The sequence below is a fragment of the Vipera ursinii genome (assembly GCF_947247035.1).
Source record: "Vipera ursinii genome assembly, chromosome: 3".
Classification (NCBI taxonomy): Eukaryota; Metazoa; Chordata; class Lepidosauria; order Squamata; family Viperidae; genus Vipera; species Vipera ursinii.
Window position 1 is genome coordinate 92,902,591 of NC_139516.1, and position 20,370 is coordinate 92,922,960.

General features: G+C 38.9%; 1 protein-coding gene across 4 annotated transcripts in view; it reads right to left on the reverse strand.

Moving 5' to 3' along the window:
• The window catches only part of PTPRC (protein tyrosine phosphatase receptor type C), an 87,908-nt gene that overhangs the window by 54,673 nt on the left and 12,865 nt on the right, over window positions 1-20,370 (reverse strand). The gene's annotated exons all lie outside the window — the stretch shown is intronic.

The following is a 20,370-nucleotide window of genomic DNA, read 5'->3' on the forward strand; positions in this document are numbered from 1 at the left end:
TATATGTCCAGAGTATATGTCCAGTATTTAGAGTCTGGTTGTGAGCATTATAGCATTGCTGGTGTCCTCAAGCAGTACACAGGCCACATAAAATTATGTGTATAATTTTGATAAAGTATTGATAAGACCATATACAAAATAGCAAAAATTTAAAATTTGATAATGACATTTCAAAGTTCAGTGATAGGACCTCATAGGATCTTGGCAAGCCTACATAAAATTTATTTATTTATTTATTTTATTTTATTTGTATACCGCCCTTCTCCCGAAGGACTCAGGGCAGTGAACAGGGCCATAAATACCAAAATAACCAAAATACAAAATTAAAAACAAATTAAACCCTAGTGCCCAAATGTAAAAATAAATTACATTAAAACAATAATTAAAACCCAAACCCATCAGACCAGGCCGGCTTGTTCAAACAAATAGGTTTTTAGATCATGTTAGATAACAAATTGCACCCAATTTTGCTAAACTTGTGAGATTTCTGCCACTAAAAAGAATACATTATTTGAGGGCTACCCACTACATACAAAATTGCATAATTGTCCCTGAAGCTAGAAAAGTTTATTAGTTACTGACATAGTCCATGTCCACATTGAACTATAACCACCACACATGAAGCTGTATTTGATTGAAGGCTACAACTGGTGCATAAATTAGTTCCACTTGGAGATAACATAGAGCAGTAATGGGATATTTTCCCTATTAGGGTATACTAAATCCTGATTATTCCAGTATTTGAGGGGCTGCAAAAAAGAAGAGGGGGGTCACGTTATTCACCAAAGCATCAGAGGGCAGGACAAGAAACAATGGCTGGAAACTGATCAAAGAGAGAAACAACCTGGAATTAAAGAGAAACTTCCTGACAGTGAGGACAATTAACCAGTGGAATAGCTTGCCCCCAGAAATCATGGGTGCTCCATCACTGGAGATTTTTAAAGAGGCTAAACAGTCACTTGTCTGAGATGGTATAGGTTCTCCAGCTTGAGCAAGGGGCTGGACTAAAAGACTTCCTAGGTCCCTTCCAGCTCTATTCTATTCTATTTTAGTCTATTTAATTTTGGGCTTTTTTCATTCAAAGTACTGTGCTGAATCATAAATAAGTCTTAATGAAAAATAAGATTTCTCAGTGCATTTTGTTTAAGACTTCAATCAAAGGCATCTGAAGCCATTTTTAAAAAATTCAGGTTCATTTCTTCAGGATAAATTCCCTTGACTGGAATTTAAAATGTAGGATATGGTCCATTGGAAAACTTTTAAAGTGGAAATCGAGCCAGTTTCCAAATGACCCTTAACCTAATTTCAATGTATTTATGGACATTCTTCTCATTATGAGTTAATTAAATTCCTGCCACCGGTAAGCTGTAGGATATTAAAGTGAGATGTTAGGAAATGAAAATGGTCAACCAGGGGAAAAAACTAAGTGCCCTGTGACTTCTTATGTTGCTATAATATATCTCCTATTCAGGAAGAGGACTCAGCTGTGGAGGAGAATTTAAGATTAAAGGATGTAGGATGTGCTTTTCAATATCTGCATACTCTACTCCCTGGCAGTAATGAGTTCTCATATTCCCCAGAATTATTAAGAAGGCCCCAAATGGATATCTAATATTGTCAATAATGAATGACAATCTCTTCCAGTTATTCTTTAAAAAATAAGTCCTGGCTTTGAGGATAGATGGACTAAGCAGCTGAAATAATTACCACATTCACTTAATGCCTCTGGGAACTGCCATGGACAGCATCTTTCTACGAATATAATACTACGTAGTAACCCAGGATTTTTATAGGAAACTGGTAGGGTCATGCCCTGGTTTCATCTAGGCTAGAGAATGGGCATTCTGGGCAAATTAGATTGGTCTTCTTTTCATAGAAAAGTAGAAGTTACAAGGGTAGCTTTGCATAGGACATTCTACACTTGATAGATGCTCTGATACTTTTGATGGCAAGACTTTACTCAAGCTTACACAACAAGTAGCTGATGTTGTGCCCTCTGACATCATTAGACAAAACAGAGAAAGGTGTAAACATTCTCTTCTTCTGTTTTGGAGAACCTGGTGATGTCAAAGGAGAAATTACAAGGTTCTTTTTCAGAATGATTGGGGCCTTGAAGAGCATTCATGGTACATATTCCCATGTGGTCTCTTAAGGTATGGCTCATGCTTTTCACCTGCCATGACCCCAATTTCTTATTGTAGTACCTACAATCCCACTGCCTGATATAAATCTAGCCCCTGCTCTTTTGAATACACACAAAACACATGCTCATGGAGTGATGATTTCTGTATACAGTCCCAAGTTAGCTGAAAGCAGTAGATTACTGGCCCTTGAAATTAGTTATATAGTCACAAACATTACATATTGAGCTTCAAGCATTTGTGTGATTAAAAGGGATAAATCCCAAACTGGGATTTTATTTTGATTGGCACTCAAAAAATTTTCTGCTTACGGAGATATATCCAGGAGCTGAAAGAGACAAGTAACACCGTACGTATATCTGACATACACACAGAAACATAAACTGGATTTCAATAATATTAAAGATCATAAGCAAATTCTTCACACAACTGTGATTAGTACAGTCATGGACAACTTTTATTCATAGTGAGCAGGTTCTTACAATCTTTTAATTAAAATAATTATATAGAAGGCTATATGAATGCTGAGAAGTGTATTATATATTATGAACTTTTTCCAAATGTTTGCAATATTTTGATGGCACTAGAAGTGGTAGCAGATGAAACCAGTTTCATTAACATCAGTCTCTTTATAAACTTGTTATACATTTTAATTGAAAAATTTCCAAGAACACTTAAACTATTGTTAGTAAAATAGTCATTGCAAGGATCAATAGACATTGATCAACTGGTGCAGAATGCAGCTGCGCAAGTTGTACTGGGAGTTTCCCGATACTCCCATGTTACACCTTTGCTCCGTGAGCTGCATTGGCTGCCGGTTGCCCTCTGGGTGAAATTCAAGGTGTTGGTAATGACTTACAAAGCCCTACATGGCATGGGTCTGGATTACCTACGGCAACACCTACGGCCGGCGTCAGCTTCCCTCCGTCCAGTGCGCTCCCACAGAGGGCCTCCTCAGGGTGCCTCCGATCAAAGAATGCCGATTGGTGGCCCCCAGGGGGAGGGCGTTCTCTGTGGGCACGCCAGACCTGTGGAACCGCTTGCCGGTTGAGCTCCGGATGGCCCCCGACCTTCGCTCCTTCCGGCATGATCTAAAAACGTATTTATTTGAGCAATCTGACCTGGTCTGTTGGGTTAGGGTTGGGGTTTTAATATGTTTTTAATTATTGTTTTAAATTTTAAATTTGGGCATTATATTTAATGGTTTTTTAACTTTTGTATTCTGTTTTTTATATTTATTGCCCTGTACACCGCCCTGAGTCCTTTGGGAGAAGGGCGGTATAAAAATATAATAAAATAAATAAAAAATAAATAAATTTTACTGTCTCTGTCACCATTCTTCTGGCAATGCTGGTATTCAAAATCCCATTCCAATGAATATAGGTGTTTGGGGATGTTATCAATTGCCTCAAATACCAACTGCATCCATTTTACAACAAATACCCTGAGAACTATGCCCTCACTATCAGCTTTGCATTTAATACTCATAGTTCCACCTGGAACCTCCTTTAGAAGAAGAAACTTAATAAACTTTTTTTAAAAAAAAATTACCATAAAATTTTGGTAAGCTCATGAGAGGGTTTTTTTTTAATTTTCAAATACCTTTAAGCTCCTTTAGTCACAATCCAAAGGGCATACAACCATAACTTTGAAAAATTTCTACCAAAAGCAGATCAATAAACAACATCTTCATAAACAATACAGTATTAGTAGACAATATCATAGTAACAGTTGTGTAACCAATCCAGTATCATATTCCATATTCAAATTAATGGTGCCATCGCCTATCAGTTGTTTGACTGCTCTAGTTACTATCCAGAAAAATCTGGGACAACCAGGTTTTCAGCAGCTTTTAAAAGGTCTTATGAGATAAATAACAGGTGAACATATTGATGAGTGGTCTCACAAATGAACATGTCTTGTGATACTCTAGCAACAGTGGCTACCTCAATGCCATTCAGAGGGTCTTGATTGTCCTTATGGGAACTACTATTGTTGCTTGATTTCCTTAGTGAAGACTTCTATGCTAACGTGTGCAATTAGAAGCAATGGCAAAAGAATATACTTTCTAAGTTAATGTTTGTATGGGATTCACTACCATAGATACGATGAAGAACTGAATCGGTGCCATGAGCACTAAGAATTGATTTTGTTTATGTAGATCAGGGGTGTCAAACTGCTGGCCTGGGGGCTGGATGCATCATAGCAAAACCACACCCACCCCATTGCCAGCAATGGCAAAAAAGTCATGATATGTCGCGATACGTCACATGGCGTTGCAAGTTTGACACCCCTGATGTAGATCATTCTTCCTGATAGGATATCTTTTCTACCTGTCTAACTTCAATACTGGCCAGTGTTATGATTCAGTGCTATCTACAAATTTTGAAAATATAAAATTACTCCCCCCTCAAAATTCCTTGTCAACACAACTTGAGGCATTACAGACTTTTGTCAAAAATGGCTATATTTAGTTTCTGCTACCCGCATTCCTCTCTTATATTTTGGACCCACCTTTTTATAAACTTATAAGTTAATGTTAATCTTTGTGTTTTGTTTCAGTTTTGCAAATAACGGGCACTGAATATTTTCCCAGATTTTTTAAAAATATTTTTAAAATATAAGAGTTATGCTTAAAATATATAGTCATGATGAAGGCTATGCTATCATTCTAATTGTTATTAAGATCTTACAGTACAACCTTAAACTGGCTAACTCAGATATAAGTGACACTGAACTCAATTTTGTCGGAGTATATGTAGGATTTGAGTCTTACTTTTATAAAACTGGGCATGATCCAGCAAAATGAAAGCATTTTTTTTAAATTTCAGTGAGAACTATAAGCCTGGCTATAACTTTCTCATTCAAGTTAAAACAATTAGCAGGGTTGATTCATTTGTCTCCAAAATGCAATGTTTATAGCTACAACAGTCTTTTAAAAAAATAAAAATAAACTTGTTAAATTTTATTGAAATTACGTGTGCCATTGTACCTGTTTTAGAAAATGCTGCTAAAACAATTAATAAGAAGAAAACACTTGGGCTGGCTATCCCTTTCACCCAAATGTTTATTTCATTCATTTTCTATCACACCTTTAATCTGTACCATACTGAGGAAAAAGTGGCAGGCAAAGGAAAATGAAAGAAATAGTGTGTGGTTTTAGTTTAATACGTTGAGGTGCAAAATCCTGAGCAAAGCCGAGGCTTTGAAAATCTGCCACTGACTTTTAAAAGTCTCTGTTCCAGGCCTCAAGTAAAGCCTTTGGGCGATTGCTGAGAAAACCTGTGATTACATGCGCCAGTGACTTTCTTTCCAACCCTTCTTCCATTCTCTGATAAACATGAGGCAGAGGATTCAGCAGAACTGTAAATATCTTTTCTGGGCTTGACAAAAAGGTATTTCTAAGGTGGCATTTCAGATATTCCCAGTAAGGCACATAGAGAAAATGTGAGAGAGCAAACTTTCACAAGGAAAGGACATCAGCTTTATTAGTTTCATCAACAAAGCAAACCCACTGTGCCTCCACAATGATAAATGTTTGATGGTAGATTTGTATGTAATATCATCAGTAGGCTGTCCAAAAATAAAACTTCCGAACGTGCTGTTGTAGAAACAAGAGAACTGTACAGATTTCAGCTATAGCATTGTACAGTAGTATTTGTCTACCTGACCTGGTACAAGGATTTGTTTTTGTTTTTTAAAGGTACCATTTTCTAAATTACTTCATTGGCTTGCAAAGCAGTTCTATATGGAGCATAGTAGAGTCTGGACTGTACAATGCATCTTTCTTGTTTCAATTCCTATAACAACATGACACTAAGCAGCATAGGGAGATCCAATGAGGAAGTAGGTTCCTTATAGCTAAAGTCATATGCTGACATAGCAATCCACAGGATACAATGGCTCTGAGTCAGGAAATGATAAGTCTCTTGCTTTTCCTGTTGGCCCAGCATATAAAAAATTGTAGATGAAGTTCTGGTTTTGGGTTCTGAGAACATAAATGCAAACTTCAACAAGAGGAAAGAAATGTAAATAGAATCGAGATTATGATGACAGACATCCTGAGAAACCAATAAGAAACACTGAGAACTGAGCCTTATTGGGAAAACTATAAGTCAACAAAAGGCAGCAAGCTTTAAGGCTAAACAACTTGGTATATTTTAGGTTAGCTTTTAAACCTGTTTAACCAAATTATCAAGGTAATTTCAGAATGAGTTTAGAGAAGTACTCCATAGTAGGCAAAAGTTGAATATTCAAATATTCAAAAGCGAGGTGGCACAGTGGTTAGAATGCAGTACTGCAGCTACTACTGCTGATTGCTGGCTGCCAGCAGTTCAGTAGTTCGAGTCTCACTGGCTCAAGGTTGACTCAGTCTTCCAAACTTCTGAAGTTGGTAAAATGAGGACCCGGATTGTTGGGGGCAATATGCTGATTCTGCAAACCGCTTAGAGAGGGCAGTAAAGTACTGTGAAATGGTATATAAGTCTAAGTGCTATTGCTAAGTGCTATTCTGCATGGTAATTCCATTCGTCTTTATTAATAAAAGGATTAATGGTTTAGGATGTAACCTTGTTTCATTTACAATCCAATTGCTTTTGATAGGAGAATAGAGCAAGTTTTGCTTTCTTGTTTGTAAGTTGCCCAGAATCACCTTGTAGAGGAGATGGATGGCATAAAAAATTAACAAATAAATACAATATATATCAGTAGACCTTCCAAATGCAGTACAGTACCTATAATGACATATCACAATTATGTAATGACATAAAAGTTATCAATTAGATCAATTGTTTGTGAAGTCCAATATGAAGTTTGTAAAGTTTCTTTGAAAGTCCAAACAAAAATTTTGTCCATTGCATCTTAATTTAGCCAAATGGAGGCCTTTAAAATTCATGCTTTACTGTATATTTCTTTCTTTCCTTCTTTCCTTCTTTTCTTCTTTTGTTCTTTCCTCCCTCCCTGACAATGGAACTGAAAGTATTCCAAAGGAATTCAGTTGATCACAAATTATCTTTTAATGGACAGTCTTAACAGAAAACATAAGCAAGGTAAGCAGAAATAAACTTTAGATCTCAAATTGTTTGGTCTGACAAGTTCTGTTCTTGTTTTTCATAAGGATCAATGCTTGGGTATGATTTCTATGCTCCTCCAAAAAATACTTTTGATATTGATTCACATGACTTTTGGTCACAACAGCATTTGCAGATGAGAGAGAGAAAATAAAGAAAATATTTCCTTTATGAGAAAAAAAATATAGAGAAGAGCTTGGTAATTATTTCAGTATCAGACAATTCACATAGCTTGTTCAGCCCTCTTTAGTAAGTGATAAGTGTTGAAGTACTTTGCTGAACTACAAGGGAGAGATTCTAGTCAAGTGTAGTGTGGAACACAATGAGAGAAATAATTCCCCTCTTCCTGTACAACAATGAAGAAATGAATTTTTCCCGGCATTTGGCCACCCCATTAGCAGTGCATATGTAAATACGGTTTTTTGCCTTTCATTAGTTTATTTCCTGGCACAGGCTTGATGTATTGAACAACTGACTGGTGCCGGATGTGGCTATGTTAATTTTATCTTCAGCATGCAGAGTCTTTTTAGTTTGCAATGAGAGCTAGCACCTGTTTCAGCTCCTATGCTTTCAGAAGCAACCTTTTCATTTCCAAGATCAGATTCTTATAAATGAAAAAGTAAATGAGCACTAATGAGCAAAAGCAACATTGCAGAAGCTCATGGGGGAAAGTGGATAAGGATTCTCGTCCACTTTAAGAAATTGCAATAACATTACTGGGTGTGAAGTCTTTGAAAATCACATGCTGAAGGGAAATCAAATCTTTTGTCATTACCCCATCAGCAGTTTGGGAGAACTAACTAAACTCCTTGAGTTCTTGACACAAAGTTGGATTCTTGTTGACTCTTTCACATGATTCCTTCCAATATTTTTCCAATCTAGTGTCCTTTATTTGTTGATATATGGAATTGCACTGTAAGTCTTCCATTTGACTTGGAAAGGCTGACTTATGGCTGAAAATCTTGCAAAATAAAGCCTAGTGTTCTTAGTGGACAATAGGATATCAGGTACAGTATGTCAAGCTTGTAAGGTTTCAGCCCTGAACACAATTTTGTCTTGCATATATTGCTTTCTTGAAAATTAACTTGATTTATTTGGTTTTTCACTTAAATTCACTTATTATCTTTATATTCTAAACATGAAACAATTCATACCACATGGATTCTAGAATGTTTCCACGTACATCAATAAACTTGATATATATAAATGTAATAAATATTAGAGTGTTCTACCTGAATTTTCTTGAAATCACAAAGGTCTATTTGTCTGATGTTGTATTCACATTCTTCAAGTGCCCAGCCCATAAAAAGTCCTCCTAACCAAACTTTTAAAAAACACACTTTACATTGGAGAGAACTGTGTAGAGAGAGTTTCCTCCTTTAAATTTCTGGGAGTCTACCTCTGTGAAGATCTGACCTGGAAAGTTAACACAACTCAGGTGGCTAGAAAGGCCCAACAGAGGCTTCACTTTCTTAGGGTCTTGCGGAAGAACAGGGTAGAACAACAGCTAATGACCCTCTTTTACCGGTCTACTATAGAGAGCATCCTCTCGTATGGTATTGTGGTTTGGTATGCTGGTCTGACAGCCGCGGATAGGAAAGTATTACAGAGGGTAGTGAGCACAGCACAAGACATTGTGGGCTGTTCCCTGACACCACTGGATGACATCGCCAGGGCTCGTTGCCTTGGAAGAGTGAGGAAGATTCTCAGGGATGACTCACACCCTGGACGGTATCTCTTTACTCTCCTACCATCCGGTAGGAGATATAGGAATATAGCCAGCCGTACCAACAGGCTGAAAAATAGCTTTTATCCGTGGGCTGTTAGGCTTTTAAATGGGACATAATCTTATGCAGAATTGACTTGGGAGGCCGGTGTGTGGTGTAGTTGGTTCACATAGTGTGGTGGGATGGAGGGTTTGTTGTCACTGTGTGTTGGGGGCAGAGAACACAGGGGGAGGCTCAGCTAATCTCAATGTACACATGTTGTACTTTGACAATAAAGGTTTATTATTATTATTAAAAACAGAAAATTTGATCTGCAAGAAATTAATCAGATATCACTTAATGTTCTAAAATGTATGATTAAAAACAGGCATGCGAACTCATTAAATAAGTTGAGAGTTTTGGGAAAAGGAAATTGGATATAAATGTAGGGAAGTCTGCAATTATTGCTACAAGATGATTCTGAAATATAGAAATGTCAGTCTCAGATCTTTGGGAGATTCTATATGCACTGTAGACATTTTAACTATTTAAAAATCTACATAAGGATGCAATTCAAAATGCCAGTGGGAATTATATGTATGAGGGTCCCCAAAATCATCTAGAAACTTTGCATGGAGAGAACTATTATTAGTTAACAAGTAATGTGGTACACAAATGAGAAAAAACAGCAAGTAAAAACAAAACTTAAATAGCAATAAGTATTGCTGAAATAATATGGGGGAGATGTTCCTAGCAAAACCTTTGGAACTATTATGGCAGAAGCCTGCCTTAATCCACCCTCAAGGTTAAGTGATGCCTTATATTAAACTATTTTCTATATAATGTATGTTTTATATTTAGATAGGCAGATCTGTTAAAGATGTCAAGAGGTTGTTCTAGGTCGGGTATTGTCTGACCCAAAGACTTGGGAAAGTATCTCCATCAGATAGCTAAAACACCTTTAAGTTGTGCGAACTTCAACTCTCAGAATTCCTCAGCCATCATAAAATTGTCAAGGTTAAGAAACATTGTCCTAGAGTGATTTTAGACTCAAATAGCAGGTCAGCAGAATACTAGAGAAAAAATGCATGCACACAGATGCACATATATATACACAGAGATGCAGATCATGGAACTGCAAACCATGCAGCTCAGTGTGCAGTGAATCTAGCCTGAAGCAAACAAACAGAGATATCATTCTGAAAGAGATTTATCCTTTAAACTATGTTTGTCATATAATAACCTTTTCAGGATACCAGGTCAGAAAGTTGTGCACCAAAGCTTAGCAGCAATTTTCCATCCCTCTCAGTCTACTGCCCAAAGCAATGATTTCATTGCAACTAATGGCAGGATCAGCATGGATTGTTCCCCATGCTACACAGTCAAAATGCGTAGCCTAGCTTTTTCCCTACCATATGAGGATTGGAGTTTGGCTTGCATCTTTGCTCTTCATACTTAGTCTAAGAATCTCTCCTAAGTGTCTGGTTGATACTGGTTCCTGTAATTGGTGTAGGTTAGTTTCACATCCCTATGGGCAATCTACAGCATGTTGCCATTTTATATTTAAAAGAGAGCATGCGGTGTTTGAAATAATCTAGAGATGCAGAAGGGAGGGGCTTTTCACAGAGGCAAAGAGACCATGTAGCTTGGAATCTTTGGTATGCAGGAAGAGGGCCACAGTGGATCCTTCCTAGTAGTTCACAGGGTATACCTAGTACTCATGCAGGTAAGATATCTGTCTATAGGCAATCTGGCAAGGTATCTGTCTATAGGCAAACAACAATAAAAAAATTACTATGAAGTAATTCCTTATGTCACTCTTGGTCTCTTGGACCTGATATATGCTATTGTTGAATCATATGGCAATGGGCCTGCCTCAAAGGACTGATAATGAACTGTATACACATATACAGTTTTCTTTTCACTACACGCATTCAACAGAAATACATGCCTGCTGCTTGCTGCTTACTCTTCTTTTACTGTTTTTTTCTGATTTTACTACCATGTGTGGCTACTAGTCACCCCAAAGTCAAGTGTTGAAAGACTTTTTTTTTCAATCCTTACTTTTTCTGTTAAAGCAAGATTAACAGTTTCAATAGATACCCTTAGGTCCAGAAAGGTTCATTGCAAAAAAAATTGAACTAAAATGTAGAGTAAGCAATAAATCCATGAAACATTCCTACTGATGCCTCATAGTATAGTATAGTAAAACTGAACAAGAGAACATATTATGTCCAAATTGGCTGAGTTCTTAGGATTTCTGGGTTCTCAGAATTACAATGTCAGACTTACTACTTTGAAGACAATGAACATGCTTGATCTTATGTTCCCTTATGGTGTCACTTTCTATTCTCTCACTAACCATGGCTAATGAACAATTTAAATGGAAGGTTGATTGGTTAAAGTTGTAATTGTCCTAATTTAGCTAAGGATATATTTTTAATGTTTAGACTGCATTGGTCCTTTTTCAATCATGTTAAGTGTATAAAATAAGCACTAAAAGTAGTTTCTCCTTCTTTCACTCAATAGTAGCTTTTATTCTATTAAAATATTAATGTTTCTTTAAATATTACTAAAGTACTTGTTTTATACATTGAACACACGATTCATTAGTTTTTAATTATTAAAAGGCATATGGTTAATCAACTAAAAATAAGTAGATTGTCTCAGATATTGTTGGGCTAATTAACTATTAAACAAGATAAGCACATGCTTAAGGCACCAAAGGAAGGTGGGCACCACAGGGGTTTTTCCCTTAGATATAATGATAATGACAATGATGATGACAATGACAGTAGTAGTAGTAGTAGTAGTAGTAGTAGTAGTAGTAGTAGAGTTGGAAGGGACTTTGGAGGTCTTCTAGTCCAACCCCCTGCTCAGGCAGGAAACCCTATATCATTTCAGATAAATGATTTTCCAGTCTCTTCTTAAAAACTTCCAACGTTGGAGTATTCACAACTTTTGGAGGCAAGTTGTTCCATTGATTAATTGTTCTAACTGCCAGTTCTATCTTTGTTTGGTGAATGGCTAAAGTTTAAAAGTTTGGTTTGAAGGGATCTTCAAATATCACTCTTGTTTTCATCCCATGGCATGAAAATTTTCCTTCTCTCAAGAAGCACCAATGTGGATTTTCCACAGGGCATTGCTTGTTCTTAATCTGGCCCTGAGAAGGTTACTTTTAGAAGAAGATCATGGATCAAGATCTGAGACAACCAAGATCTGGGACAAGCATGTCCCTGAATGCTTGGAATAAGTGTGGAAGTCAATTTGATCAGCACAGATGAATGAAGAGTTAAGTAGAATGATAAAACAGAGGGCAGGATCTGTAGGAGTGGTAAATAAGAGCATTTTTAATAAAGCTTATTTATTTCATTTTTTAAAGAAAGGAGCAAGATGTGGGTTTTGCAGAAAGTGCAATTTATTAAACGTTGAGGAACGTTTTAATACAAAGAGAGAGGAAATGAACTTAGCAACATGCTGCATAGATGGGAGTGGTCACACACATCCATAATACCTGACCCGGTTCTAATTTTCCTTGAAAAACTGAAATAATACAATCAACCAATAATAAGTAGAAGAGAGTTTGTGTTTTTATATTTTAGATTCTTAAAACATGGGTCTTCCTATAACAACCACACTGTTTTAATAAGGATGCCATATAAATGTCACAACAATGCAGCTTTTGTTTACTATAGCTATTTACTTTTCCTCTGGATCAGTGTGACATATATGGATCCTCCCTCATTTTAATCTTCTCAAGAGCCTTGTGAGGTAGTGTGGGCTGAGAAACAGCAAAAACTCACCTACCGAGTGTGATAGCTGGATTAACCCTTCCCGGTCCAACTCCTAAATTATATTAGTTTGATTATAAATGATTCTCAGCAAATAAAATATAGGATTTTGAAGAGACAAGAATGTTATGATTATGGAGAATCATGACAAATACACATCCTTTCCATTTTCATCCATGTTTTTATTGGAATAATGGAAATATGAAATTAAGTAGCAACTAGACTCCACAGTGAGATAAGCTCCATTTGGGGGATGTACTACATTTTACTGTAGATCAGGACTCAATAGATGGAATGCTTCTTCATGGAACAAAAACAAAAGCAAAAGCAAGTCACATTTAGAAAAAGTAGAAGTCAAAGAGAGAGACTCTTAAGTGGCCAAGTAGGAGTGAGCTACTAAACATCAGATAAACCAGGAGACAGAAAATGGGGAACAGATTTGTGATGCAGATCAAATTACAATTCCATGAGCCTATGGTTAGATGGCCTAAATACTGATATTTGAACATAGATCTTTTTAACATTTATACAGGTAGTCGTCAACTTACCACCACAAGTGAGCCAAAAATTTCTGTTGCTAAGCGAAACATTTGTTAAGTGAATTTTGCCCCCATTTTATGACCTTTTTTGCCACAGTTTTTAAGTGAATCACTGCAGTTGCTATGTTAGTAACCCAGTTGTTAAGTGCATCTGGCTTCCCCATTGATTTTGCTTGTCAGAAGGTTACAAAAGCTGATCATATGACCACGGGACACTGCAACCATCATAAATATGAGTCAGTTGCCAAGGGTCTGAATTTTGTTCACATGAACATGGGGATGCTGTAATGGTCATAAGTGTGAAAAACAGTCATAAGTCATTTTTTTCCAGTGTCATCATAACTTTGAACAGTCCCTAAATCAACTGTTGTACATCAAGGACTACCTGTATTTTATTGTGTTTTACCAGTCTAGGTCAGGGCTTTTCAACCTTTTCACCCATTGTTCCACTTTTAGGATATGGCAACATCCGAGTACCACCAGTCGCCTAGCAAGGTGTCAAAAACTTGATGACCAAAAAAAAACACGGAAAAAAGTGATGAAATACAGGTAGTCCTCGACTTACAACAGTTCGCTTAGTGACTGTTTGAAGTTACAATGGCACTGAAAACAGTGCTCCCCAAGCCACAGCCAAGCAAGACACCTGCCCGCCCAGCGGCGCTCTTCATCTTGTCTGAGGTTTTCATTTTTATGAGCATTTCAGTTGAGGATTGGCAGCAGGGTTGGGGTGAGGGTGGGGGTATTTGGTTTTTATTTTTTCCCCTGTGCTGGGTGGTTGCAGCAGGTTTTGGTCGCTTCACATGACCCTGGGATACAGTCACCGTCATAAATATGAGTTAGTTGCCAAGTATCTGAATGTAAATCACAAGACCCTGGAGATGCTGCAACATTCCAGCTGATCGGTGCTTCTTCTGGCGGTGATCCTGGCACTTCCACTGAGTCCTGACAGCTGTTCAGCTCTAGCTGTCTCTCGCTCAGGCTTGTGCGGTGCTGCCATCAGTTCAGCTCATTCCCCTCCTCCGCTACTACTTTTCTAGGATGGTCCCATACCACCTGCCAGGTGCCAATGTACCACAGGTGGTATCCGTACCACTGGTTGAAAAGCCCTGATCTAGGTGAAATATTAAAAAAATATTGCCATAATGTCGTATGCCTTTTGCTAAATAAATAAATAAATTTGGGACCATTATGTTCAGGACAAAATGTTGAAAATAGATTTCATGATATTTACAACAATATTGTACAGTAATATGGAAAGGACCTGTCTAATAGGTAAGGTTGAGTGTACTTAGGATAAACAAGACTAAAACTTAAGCCTTATCTCTAGAAAGCTTGCTCTACATTGGTAAACTGCCCTCCCTCCTCTGAAATCCTAGAACGCTAGAAGGATTTTCAGAGGAAATATAAGTCCAAAATAGGGAAGAATGAAAAATAGAACCTATTTATTTATGCTAATATATTTTATTTAGGTCATCTAAATCTTAAGATGAAACTTTTATCAAACTTTCATGATACAGTTTATAGGATAACTCAGAAATTATCCCTCAAAATGCGTATACTAGTGCAGAGATAGACACAAATGTAGAGCAGAGTTATTATATTGACATGTTATTATAACAATCATTACATCTTATATGTTTTTATTATAAAAAATACTTAATAAAATGTATTCCCACCTGGAAAACGACACATGTAAGTATGTATGAATATTAACATATTAAAATGCCTATGAACTTTTCAGTTGATATTTTTTGGATATATATATATAAACTCAGACGGAAGGTGTCTTGAAGCAAGTTTTGAAAAAAAAATAGTATGAAATGCCTATCTGAGGCTAGGTCTAACTGAAGAGTTAGTAAATTGTAGCTGGCAGTTAGTATACTGTATAATGAAGACAAAGAAAACTTACATGGCATCTAAGTATAGAGATATACCTACAGAATTCCTATTCACATAGCTTGCTTCCAAATAACTTACATGGCATCTAAGTATAGAGATATACTTACAGAATTCCTATTCACATAGCTTGCTTCCAAATAACACCTATATTGCCCATGAAAGATTTCATAAAGTCACTTTGTTAGGCTAAACAGGGTCTTAGAATGTTATTAATTCAACTTTATTTGCTGGAGGACTTAATATCTGCTGACAGTGAACATACACCATCAATATATCTGCATTGATTAGATCTATAGGGAGCAGATAACAAGATAACAAGATCATAGCCATATAATTGTATACTTTACCAACATAAGGGGTCAGGTACTGAATCACTAGCAAAACATCTTGAAATCAACCATAATCATGGGGAAAAATAAATAAAATTTCAGTATTTGCATTTTTTTTAATTTTCTTCTTAAAAAGAAAGATCCCCTAGCTCTTTTAACACTGACTGGACACATGTAAATGAATTTTCTGCATTGTAATATGAAAGGCCAATGGATTTCATATCTCCTGTGTTGCATTCAAAATAACTGAGCAATTTTCATTACAGTATTTACTAATAAAACTGCCTTCTTTTCTATCTTAAAAGTCATATGATGTACTCACTTCATGAAAATTCATGAAGCTGAAATCACTCCATATTAGATTGGGTGGCTGAATGTCCTAGGTTGTGAGCATCTGCAATACCACAAGCATTTTTCAATTTTCTGTTATCAACTTGATGCATGTTCCTCAACAATACCCATAATACTTGTGGCTTTTGCCTCATTCACTTTTTATCCTTCTTACTATTAAGAGGTCATGGTGATCTGATCAATTCAAAGAGTTTTTATCATATGTCATGTTTATATCTTACGCAGGTCATTCTATCTTCAGGCTATTTTACATTTTGACAAAGCAGAGGTTTAATACATGATTGCTGAGCTTTTGTTCTGTGTTATATTGTGAAAACTAATGCTTTTTAAAAAATTTATCTAGACTTTCTATTTGAATATAGTGCTGTGATGGGGAAGAACAATCTTAATTTTAACATGGAGGTTATAAATCAACAAAGAATTAAATGCATTAAGCTCATTCACTGTTTTAATTTGTTATTTTATTCTGATGGATTTAATCCTATCCTTCAGTCACTACTGCAGTTCAGTACACAAGGCTAGTCTTGTTGCTATTAGAATTACAGATAAAAGGTCAAAGGACCTTCAGAGAATAATTGCAGAGTATGACAAGAGAGGAAGCTCACGTAACATTGTATGCTGCTGAACATATTATGTTAAATAAAAGTAGCAATGCTTTAATTAGCTGTCTTTATTTAACTATGTCAAATGCACACCTAATGGTCACATTCACAACAACATGCTAAACTCTCTTTGGTTAGGATTTCTGTGATTTAGAATAACATTCGTACAAAATAAGAGTTATCAATCACACTAAAAATCAGTTCTGAAGCACAGAACCCCGTAACAGATATAGAGAGTCAAGGAACTTCTCAATGCTGAAAATGCAACCTTCTGGATGTGGCTGCAGATAAGGCCATTCATCAGTTCCAAGCATCAACCTTTCCATTATTAACGACACTCAGAAATACTTCTTGTTGATCTTATTAAAGAATGACGTGGCTGCTGCATTTGAATCCTTCATCCCAAAAGGCCAAGTATAACTTTGTTTTCTCTTCCTACCACTTTCCTTCTCCTCCTAGATATTCAATCCTAATGTTATTTATTTGCTATTTATTCATTCCATCTGCACAGTGCTCCATCTCAACAAGAAACTCTGAGCAGAGAACAAAGTTAAAAGCTCTTTCTATGATCTGTTTGTGGAAAACAGTGTTGTTGTTTTTTACTTAAACCTTAAGTAAAGCCTTCAGATTCCATTCTGTGTAATTCTGAATTGTCTTTACAAAGACAGACGCGAGACCGTAGGCAAGGTTCAAAAGGTTTATTCGATTCAGCTCCCGGCAGCTGACTGTCAAAAAACTCCGGGTTTATATAGGGAACTGTCAAACGATTCAACCAATCAGGTAACTGTATTTCCCCGCCGTTCGGAGGACGGCCAATCAACACTCGGTACTTTGACAGCTCGGCGGCTGTCAGGGAATTCCTCTCAGCTGAGCGCTTAGCTCAGTTCGGAGGACCGAGTTGTAGACTGCGGATTTGACAGTTCCGGGAACTGTCAAATCTGGCGCGTGCGCGTTGGCCCCCGGCCACTCTTTTGACAGCTGTCAACGGGAATGGCGGCCAGCCGGGTGGTGCGCATGCGTCGTTGCTTCGGGCGGCCATTTGACAGCTGTCAACTGTCAAATGTCTGCCGGCCCGGCTTTTTCTCGCGGCTTGGAAACTCCTGGTTTCCAAATATGATTCACCCCCTTTCCCCCCCCCTTGAACAGGTATGTTATGCCTAACAACATTTGAACGTTTTAACACAGTATGGTTAACAGATTTTTTGACAGATGGAGGGTTTCCCTTCCATTCAAAGTCTGCGAGGTATGCGGGGGGTCTTCTGGCTCGGCTGGACCGTCGGGGACAGAGGGTGCTTCCTTCGGGTTGCGTGGCCGGAGGAGTTGCTTCTAGGTGGGGCTCGGTCAGTGGCTGTGGGTCCTGGGGAGGGAAGAGTTCATCAGGTCCGGGGGTGTCGGTTGGTGAAGGCTCGCCCAGAGTTGGTTGTAGAGGGGGGTTGGGGAGTGACCTCGGTCGGAGCTGATCTGTGTGTCTGCGTTGCGTGAGTCCTGCCCCGGTGTCCACTGTGTATGATAATGGTCCAGTTTGGTCCAGGATAACCCCCTGAACCCACTTATCCCTTCCCCCATAATCTCGGGACCAAACACTTTGTCCTTTGGCGAATGTTTTTGGCTGGGTGTTTGGTGTCATTTCGGCTGCCGGTCTGTCGGGGTGGAGTCTGTCGAGCCTTGTCACCAGGCGGCGGCCCCATCGTAGTTCGGCTGGGCTCTTGCCGGTGGAGGTGCAGGGGGTCGAATGGTGGGCTAAGAGAAATTGTGCCAAGCGACGGTGCCAGTTCCCCGTGATGATTCTTTTGAGGGCGTCCTTGGTGGTCCTCACCATAACCTCCGCAAGGCCGTTGGACGATGGGTGGAAGGGAGCCGATGTCGAGTGCCTAATACAATTGCTCCTCGTGAAGATCTGAAAGTCATGAGAAGCGAATTGAGGGCCGTTGTCTGATATAATTACGTCGGGGAGACCGTGTGTGGTGAAGATTCCCCTGAGGGCTTGGATGGTTGCGGCAGAGGTTGTGCTGTGAACCGGGAGAACCTCCAGCCACTTGGAATAACTGTCTACAACTATGAGGAAAACCTGCCCTTGGAAAGGTCCGGCATAATCAATGTGGATGCGGGACCAGGGGTTTTTTGTGAGTTCCCATTTGTGAATTGGGGCTCTGGGTTGGAGTGGGCGAGATTCTTGGCACAAATAGCAACCTGCGATGTATTTTTCTATGTCTTGGTCTATTCCTGGCCACCAGACGTAGCTGCGGGCCAGGGCTTTTGTTTTTACGATGCCTGGGTGGCCCTCATGTAAAGTATGCAATACTTTTGGTCTGTGTTTAAGTGGTACGATTACCCTGCACCCCCATAGCAAACATCCCAAGTGTGATGTTAACTCATTTTTGCCTAGAGAAATACGGCTGAAATTCTGTGCCTGGACAGGAGGTTTGCCAGCCGGTGTGTACCCATGCTAACACTCTGCTAAGTGTTTTGTCTTGGGAAGTTGCGGCAGCGATATCATTCGCTGTCAGTGGGCATTCTTGGAGTTCTTGAATAGCTAGGATGTTGCTTGCTGGGGCTGGGTCTAGTTCTGTGTGGGGTAGGGGCAACCTGCTGAGGCCGTCAGCGTGACACATTTGGTGTCCTGGCTTGTATATTAGCTTGTATGAATATGCTGCGAGGAATGTTGTCCAGTGCAACATCCTGGGCGACAAGATTTGGGGGGTTTGACGGTCCCAGGTGAATAGTCCTAACAGAGGCTTGTGATCTGTGTAGATCACAAAGGGGCGGCCATAAAGGTAATCGTGAAATTTTTTTATTCCTGCTACAATTGCCAGGGCTTCCTTATCTATCTGGGCATAATTTCTTTCCGTTTTGGAAAGAGTTCTGGAATAATATGCCACTGGGGCTTGGGTGCCGTTGCTGTCTAAATGGCTTAAAACTGCTCCAATCCCGTATGGGGATGCGTCGCAGGCTAGGCAGAGGGGTTTGTCTTCTTTGTAGTGGGAAATAGTGGCGTTGCTGGAAAGCATTTGTTTGAGTGTTCTAAAACTGTTTTCATGGGCTGTTGTCCACTGCCAGGCTGCCCCTTTGTCGAGCAGCCTGTGGAGGGGTTCTGCGATCGTTGCTTTCCCTGGCAGGAAGGCATGGTAAAAATTTAAAAGTCCAAGGAAAGCTTGGAGCTCGGTTTTATTCTTTGGGGTAGGGGCGGCTTTGATAGCAAGGACTTTTGAGTTCGTGGGGTGGATTCCCTGCGAGTCAATTTTGTAGCCTAAGAAATCTGCAGATGGGACGCCTATAGAACATTTTTCCCATTTAAGTTTTAGCCCCTCTTTCCTAAATCTTAATAATACTTCTTGTAGCCTGTCTGCTAAGTTGTTTTCTGATTCCCCTGCGATGAGTATGTCATCGAAATAGGGGCATACACCTGGGATTCCTTTTAATGTTTTCTCCATGACTTCCTGGAAGATGCCAGGAGCCACTGAGATGCCGAATTGGAGGCGGTTCACCTTGAAAGCGCCTCGGTGTGTGACAATGGTTTGTGCCTCAGCTGTCTCCCGGGTGACAGGTAGTTGGAGGAAGGCATGCGCTAGGTCGAGTTTGGCGAATATTGAGCCGGACCCAATTTCTGACAGCACGTCCCTGACAGCTGGCACTGGGTATGCATGGGGATTTAATGCGCGGTTTAGAGTCGCCTTATAGTCCGCGCATATTCTCACGTCACCATTTGGTTTAACTGGTGTGACTATGGGAGTTTCCCAGGTTCCCCCGTCTGTTGGTTCCAGGACCCCAAGGCTGACTAAACGGTCTAATTCGGCCTCGATTTTTTGTTTCAGCGCAAAGGGGACCCTTCTTGCCTTGATGTGGATGGGACCTACCTCAGGTTTTAATTTGAGGTCTATAGGGGTGCCTGTGTATTTGCCAAGCGTTCCGTCGAAAACGTCCGCGAACGCCTGGCAAACCTGTT